Below are 8083 nucleotides of genomic sequence, written 5' to 3' on the forward strand. Positions count from 1 at the left end.
AGTCGGCACAGAGCCTACCACAATGCTAAGCAGATTCAAAAGCTTGGGCTACTTTATCTTTGGATTTTATAAGTTTGCTGTCTAATTCTAAAACTATGTCTCTATTGTGTTGTTCAACCCTGCCTGACTCTTTGTTTATTATGCTCCAAGTAGTTTTAGATTTATTTATCGATTGTCTAATTTTGTCGCTGTGAAACTTAACCTTAGCAGCTACACATACTTTTTGAAACATTTTTGAATAATTTCTAACATATTCTATGAAATTGGAATTAGTATTATAAGTTTTCATAGCATATAGCTCTTACAAACGAGACCTACTTTTATGAATACCTATTGTTGCCCAGTCGATGAATTTAGTCTCTCTATGGAAAGTTAATGTTTTCGATTTATATACATTATCAAATTAATTTTTAATTAAACCAAATATCGTGCTATATAAAGTATTTGGAACCTCCGGTATATTGGTTAGGGAATTTAAACTATTGCCGATATTATTTTGAAATGTAATGATTCGTTCTGTGGTAATCGGTCTGCAGAGACCTTCTTGCTCATTTTACAATTAAAAGAAGCCAGTTGGCCACTATGGTCTGATCTTAAGCAATTTATTATTGATTTATACACTGCGTCTGTGTTACAAAAGATGTTATCAATACAAGTAGAAGAGGACGCAGTGATGCGAGTTGGTTCTAAGATAAGATTAATCAAGTTAAAACTTTTAAATAAATTAATGAGTCTTACAGAAGTAGAACAGCTTTGCAACAGGTTTACATTGAAATCTCCACATATTACTACGTTTTTTATGGTTGGAAAAATCCGCTTTAAACTGTCTTCCATAATTAATTCAAACTCGTTAAAATTAGCAGAGGGGGGCTTGTATACACATAAGATGACAAACTGATCCAATTCCACACATGAAATCTCAATAGTTCGTTCAGTAGAAAGATCTGTGATATCCTTACGCTCTTCAAATTTTAAGTTACGTTTAATAATAATCTTGGATCCGCCTCTACTTAAGCTCTTTTTTATGAACGAACTGACTATTACATAATTTTCTATGATGTTAATTGCTTCGTAATCTTTCAGCCAGTGTTCTGTAACACAAAACATGTCAACGGAAATATCGTGCAAAAAAAAAATATTTCTAATAATGAGTAAAACAAGTTTCGGACACAGGTTGTGGACGCGTCACCAAAATTAGAAATCAAAACTAAAAAAAATTATAAATATACTATAACGTCGACATAGGAATTTTACTTTAGTGGCTCCAGGATAAGATTTAGATATACTTGACAAAACAAATATTACATATCTATTTTGGCAACTTATGCTACGACTTTCGACCACGCCGTGCAAAAATCACAGCTGGGAAAGTTACTGGGGTCTGTAAATGAAACTGAAACGTTGGTTTGTTTAAAACATCTTTGAAAAGACAAATACAGAGTTCGAGATCTGAAAAAAATAGTTTCATTTTCTAATTTACTTATTTGATTATAGATGAACAGCTTTCGCAGATATGTTTATATCACACAGTCTTGAAATTTATACTGTTTGCTTTAGATTTAGTTCACTGTTTTAGCACTAATTCACTCCTTCGTACCCAGTTGTCGAGCTTATTTTAGTACCTCCAGTGAAAAACGGAATAAGACGAGTTATGCCCTTTTATTTTTATTGCAACATTGACTTCGGCGTGTCCAATTACATGACATGTAAAAAGGATATCTCTCTAGCAGTAACGTCGTTTAGCATAACTCACTGTTTCTAAAGGCATAATTGTAGTTATTGGCTATTTTTTATGAGTCTAAGGCTCAACTCACACTGGCGCAGAGTCGAAGTGTCGCGACGCGTCATGTTTTTCGCCTATAACATATTCATCTCTATTTTCCCATCATTAAGGTACAAATTTGTGTTATGTAAATATGGAACGCGCAACGACGCGCGATGACGTGCGCCTTCGCGCAGTGACGCGTCATACGCCGACCACTAATGCGAGTGTCGCCAAGCGTTGTAGTTGAAAAACTGGACGTGACGCAACATAGAAGTTTAACGAATAACTAGAGATATATTTTTACATAAACACACTTTTCGTTTTGTTCCATAATGAAGGGGTTAAAGTAGAACTAAAAGCGATTATTGCCATATTCCACAGTGTATAAAAGTATAACCGTGTATTCCGTTTGTTCCTCTGGACACGATTGGTCATACCCACTAAACCGTTTTGTTATTGGTTAATAGATCGCAACAGAAAACTTATAGTTTTATTCTTTTTACGATTTTATGTCCTTTATCAATGTGTTTGTATCATAAGTATTGTTATAACCATAGAACAGTCGCAGTTACGGGAATAAGTCGAATTATGTCTTAAAGTTTATTAACATAAGTCGCGTTATTATCGTCAAGTACTCATAAACAAGGACGCAACTTGAAAAATAGTTAAAGACGATATCGAAAATATGACTGAATGTCTAATATCCATTAAATGAAGGCTTAGATGTATACCTAAAACTAGTAATCATAAAAAATACTAATAATAAATGCGAAGAATCAATAATCAATAAAAATATGGTTTTTGCCAGTCCTAAAAAGTGTCGATTTTGATTTATTTCCTTTTTCACTGGAGGCACTGATTTTTGAAGGCATTTACAGAGACAGCAGAAACAATATCTTACGGTAGCATGTCCCAATTATGCACCACTCTGTTGCTGAAAAAAATATGTGGAGCAGGTGTTTTGGAAGAAGCAAGAACTAGTTTGAGACTATAAAGGTCTTTCATAATTTGTCTAATAAATTAACAATTTTCATACTCAAATAACTTGCTGGTTATTCCCAACTCTTCGGCTCCCAATGATCGCAGTGTCGTTTTTAGGTTGCAAAAGTCAAGATACTATTTGGATTCTTGCGCCAAGAAAGGTATTTAGCAAACCTTTCATGTATTTATCGCATCACGTAAAATATGAAACTGATAAGAAAACGGAAATCGATTTCTGCGAGAATCAGAAGGTTGTTGTCGTTAATGAAATACCTAGTATGTGAAATACATTTTTTTATGTTTAAGTTTTGTGGAACTGGATTTTTTAAATATTTACAAGGCCCTTTACACTACTTTATGTTGTATTTATATCATCTGTTTAAAAGTAAAACCACATAAGTGACATTTTAAACAAAGTCTTTAATTTACATAGCCATGGTAAGAAAATTACTATCTTTCTGCACGTGAAACTGAATAATCAAAAAAACTATAAACTCAATAAGAGTTTCATCCGCTTAAAGATGGTGATTTTCTTACAATACTTACATAATTTTAAGATTTTTGTGGATAATGTCACTTACGGGGTTTTACCTTTAAGTAGACGATATCAGGACTCTCAAGTTAAATTTAGTTTTTTCCTTATTTTTTGAATAATTTTATTTACGGATTTGACCTCCCACCTGATGAAAAGTGACGATGAGGTTGACTATGGAGCATGCACACCTAATTTGTCGTTGTATTGGACATGTAATGATAACTGTGGGGGTAATAAAGTTAAAAAAAGAAAGTAAAATTGAAGATTAAGTGAGAGACGCATGTGTGTATTTGTATGTGTGTGTGTGTACGCGCGCTTGCATGTGTGTATATATGTGTCTTTGTGTTTTTTTTTTTTCAATTTCCTACTTAACAAGAATTTATACCAGGTTTTATTTGAAATATCTTACTCTGCAGAGTGTTTATTGTTTATATATGATAAAGTTTAAAAAATCCATACTTGAACACGTACCTACTTGTATGAAATGAGTATGTTGTGTCCGTCTTTTCAGAGTATTGATTTCCAACACCTACCAGCTCACAGCAATCAATATTTGACTTTACAATATTATACATAAGCGTGAACAAGACATCCAAAACATTCCACTGTTGTTCTAAGGCCGGTACTAACAACCGACCCTATATATGAGCGTACGTCAACTGTCAGAAGGCCTCCGCGGCAGTGCACTGCCGCTGTTCCCAAGAAGGGCCTCAACTCCTGGTTAGCCCAACTCTCCACTAACAACCGATCCGCTATTTAGCAATCCGAACGGCAATCTAATAAAAACAATTCCCGTTTACCTGTTTCTGAAGTTGCACCTAGTAAATCACAGGGATAGACGGACAGATGCGATGAGGATGACAAAGGTGGAGAATAGGAAGCGGAAGTGCACCTGCCGTAGCCTGCTACGTCCGACCATATCGACGACACTGATACACCATTGATACACTGATACATTACATCGGAATTAAAATCGATTTCACCCTGAGAGTCGAACGGCAGATCCGATATCTGTCGACCTTTATGAAGGTTTTGGTTTGGTTACGTCATGTATCAACTGTACATGTATATTAGTTAAGGTATGTATGGACCATACTTCATTCTTCTACTTCTTTTCGTATAGATGACATACATTTTACTATAGTGGCTCAGAACTGAGCCACGCTGACCGCGTCTCTAGCAGCCGCCATTAAATCCTTAAGCGTGCAGGTGTTAGGGCACGCAGGGCTCGTGCCTTATGATGTGGGCCATTGTTTGAGTCGCACTCCACATGCAGTCCACGTTAGAACCATCCGAAAATACCCACCTTAAAAAAATTGTCCTTGATCCGACCAACGTGAGCTCGAAGCCAATTCAAAGACGCCTAGATCGGCCATGGCAGTTTGTGTCTAAGAGGAAGACTCTCTGAATGCGGGACAAACGTAAATGGTACTCTTTCGCGCCAAAGGTTGCACCTCGCCTGAGCCGGCTCAATGCTCAGAGGATCACATTCCACAAAACTTTTCCGGTTCCTCAGTCTCTGTTGCACTGTGAAGTGGTCGTGCATAGTAGCCGAGTGTAGATGGCCATTTTTGCTCTTTCGCAAGAAGCCGCAACATTTCTGCGGATGTCAGGCGGACCTATGCCAGGTAGTGGGTACAGTAATCTTACCGGGGTCAGCTTAAGACAGCCAGTTATGATCCGGAAAGTCTCATTTAAATAATTCATTGATTTATGATCAGTGATCGGATTTGAGGGTGTTAACTTACTTAAAGTATGAACGTTTTCTTAGTATGGACATACCCATTAAGTCATATGATCAAAAAAAAATCCCGAAATTCATGTCCAATGTCAAACCGTATAAAATTTCTTTTTTTTCTGTTTATTTTCTTAACATTCCAAAATATGGGTAGTCTAATGTTTATTATTTAAATGGGTCAAGTATTAAAATTCAGTACTTCTATTTTTTCAATGTGCCTTGGAAATGATCGAATGTCGGAAAGCACACGTATATTAATTTCCATGCCCATTAATTATTAGATTATAAATCATAACAATTCGAATTTTGTACAACGTACTTTATTGTTGTTTTGTTTTGATATCTGTATGAACTATATAGAGCTGTAAAGTTACTTCCCTATTTTTAATGACATTTACTCTATATCAATAAGCAAGTTAACAAGAACATAAAGTAAATAAAGTGTGTTTCTTTTATATAACTAAAAATGAATTATTTTCCAGATATTAACCATTTCAATTCAGTTCGTATCTGAACGCTTTTTTTTTCTTTTTCGTGAATTTTCGTCAATTTCTTCATTTGACAAGCAACTCTATATACTTTCAAGTCGTCTGAAAGCGCCCGGTCTATATCAAAGGCAAAGGTAAACTGAACACAAAGTTTGTCGAGGGACATAGCGTAAATAAAAGCACTGTACGTACATATAGCCCTTTCGGAACGGTTTAATACGATTGTGTGGGTCGTAAAATTGAATTTATCTCATCAATTTTACGTCTGTGTTTGACGGGCTCCATGCCACACGATTATATGAGAGCCAGGCCTTAAACTCCCGCGTAAATATCGCACCTACGTCATTCAGCCAACAGTTTCGGACACGTTCAGTTTGGTGCAAAATTGTGACTCCAGATTTGGCGATTGTAAGTACCATTTTCTACATATTTTTATGAGTGTAGCTAATTATTATTTGTTGATTCATTAGATATATAAACAGTAAGTGTTTTGAATACACGTACGCCGATAAATAAATAAAAAAGAGTGATTATTTGGTTTATTTTGTTGATGTCGATTTATTTTGTAAGAAGAAATGTTTTAGTTTTTTTCAATAAACTATTTTATTTTTATAAATAAAATGACTATTTTAAATAGACTACCTTGAATAGAAATTAGGAAAATGAATGGTTAGGCCCACACTAAATTGTATATGGGTAATGACTGGTCCAACCACATACAATCGTGACACTCACAATTGTACTTAGGAAATGAAGGGCTCAGAATAATACAATTGTTGGTATCTAGTTTTTCCAAGATGGCGTCGGAAAATTGGAAATGCGACGCCAGATTTAAAATCTGCGATCCTGAATTACTTATAGTACATATTCAGATGTAATAAATTCACTGTAGTTTTGGAGCCGGTCCGAAAGGGCTAGAGAACCACAACTACAACATTATTTTTAGAGACAATAATTTGTAGCAAATACTTAATTGAAAATAACATTAATTTGCCGCCAATGTATCCAAATTTCAATCAAGAATACGCATATTCAAATATGCGTATTCTTGATGATTTGTAGAAGGGCATATCCACGTTGTTCTTTAGTTTAGCGTAATTAACTCCATCAATTCTGATCACTGTTTATGACCCATTACAATACAAAATAAATGAATAAATAAACAAAAATAATATAAGTAAATATTTTGTATTTTTTTGATATAATATGATGATATATATTCTAGAAATAGCGTCCCTTGCAACACTTATGGATGTAAGTTATAATGTTGATAAAAAAGTAACTTATTTGGATAAAAATATTATTAATAAATGTTTCAATCAAAATCATAATCGTGATGCAGTGGAACAATATTGCGTAAGCAAAATATTCTTTTTTACTTGTACTTATGTAAACTTATGAATATAATCACAACACAATTTCGACTGCTGTTTTTATTACATAAATTTAGCACGTGATACTTCATATCAAAATAAACAAAGAGGAAAAATGGCTATTGCTACATTAAATAAATAAAATAAAATGTTTCTTTATTTAGGTATACGCAACTCATTAATCATTTCATTTTAATTTTATTAACATAAATTTATTATTACATTTATTCATTAAAATTATAATTTTGAATTTAATTTAAGGTACAACTAATAATTATAATTAATTTACATTTTAAAAAATTTGTGTTCGCTTAAAAAGTACGCAGCGCATACTGTCCTTACAATAATATTGGCCGAATCACTCACTCTCGTAAGAAAAGACCTCATCATCTACTCCATTCACGGCAAACATGAGAGACGCATTACACCTCCATGGAAGCCGCAGCATAGCACGAAACGTATTGTTTGTATTGTGTACAGGACTTCGACTCTATCAAAACATTGGAAATTAAAGTATTATTCTACATCGCATATACGTACATATTTTTTTAAACAAATCCCAGCTATTCACAGGTCCCATGGTCACAAAAAAAAACAGTTCCATATCCATTGAAAAGAAATTTATTAAAAAAGAAATCATTTGGAATACAAATTTCAGATTATAATTATGCATGCATTAAGTTCTTGTTATGATCAAAAGATGGCGGTGAATAAATTTCGAAAACCAACTAGCTATTTACTGAGGCCTTATAGTTTATATTTCAAGTTATATTTACTTAAGGAATGTTTTATTTGTAAAAATATTAGGAAAACTTATGTTCAGTGGGAATTTCCATGTTGTTGTCGTCACCATAAGTGTTCTGTAGGCTGGAAAATAGAATGAATGTAATTAACAAAATGTTCAATATATTGTATAGTACAACGTCAAATATTTTCCTCATTCGGGAAGACTTATGGGTTTTATTTACGTATAAAGATTTGTTACATAAGGTTAAGGCTTGTTGCATATTTAGCTAAACTATATTTAAGTCGGATTTTTGCTCGACATATTTCGAACCAGATTGAGGTCCTTTTTTAACCGATTCCAAAAAAAGGTTCTCAATTCGATTGTACTTTTTATTTTGATGATTCGTTGGTGTTGGAAAGAGGTTAGTTACCTCAGTATTGGTCCCATTTAAATTTGAAGAAAATATTCACCACTAC

The sequence above is a fragment of the Hyposmocoma kahamanoa genome, unplaced genomic scaffold, assembly GCF_003589595.1.
Source record: "Hyposmocoma kahamanoa isolate Upper Pololo Valley unplaced genomic scaffold, ASM358959v1 190, whole genome shotgun sequence".
In the NCBI taxonomy this organism is placed as follows: Eukaryota; Metazoa; Arthropoda; class Insecta; order Lepidoptera; family Cosmopterigidae; genus Hyposmocoma; species Hyposmocoma kahamanoa.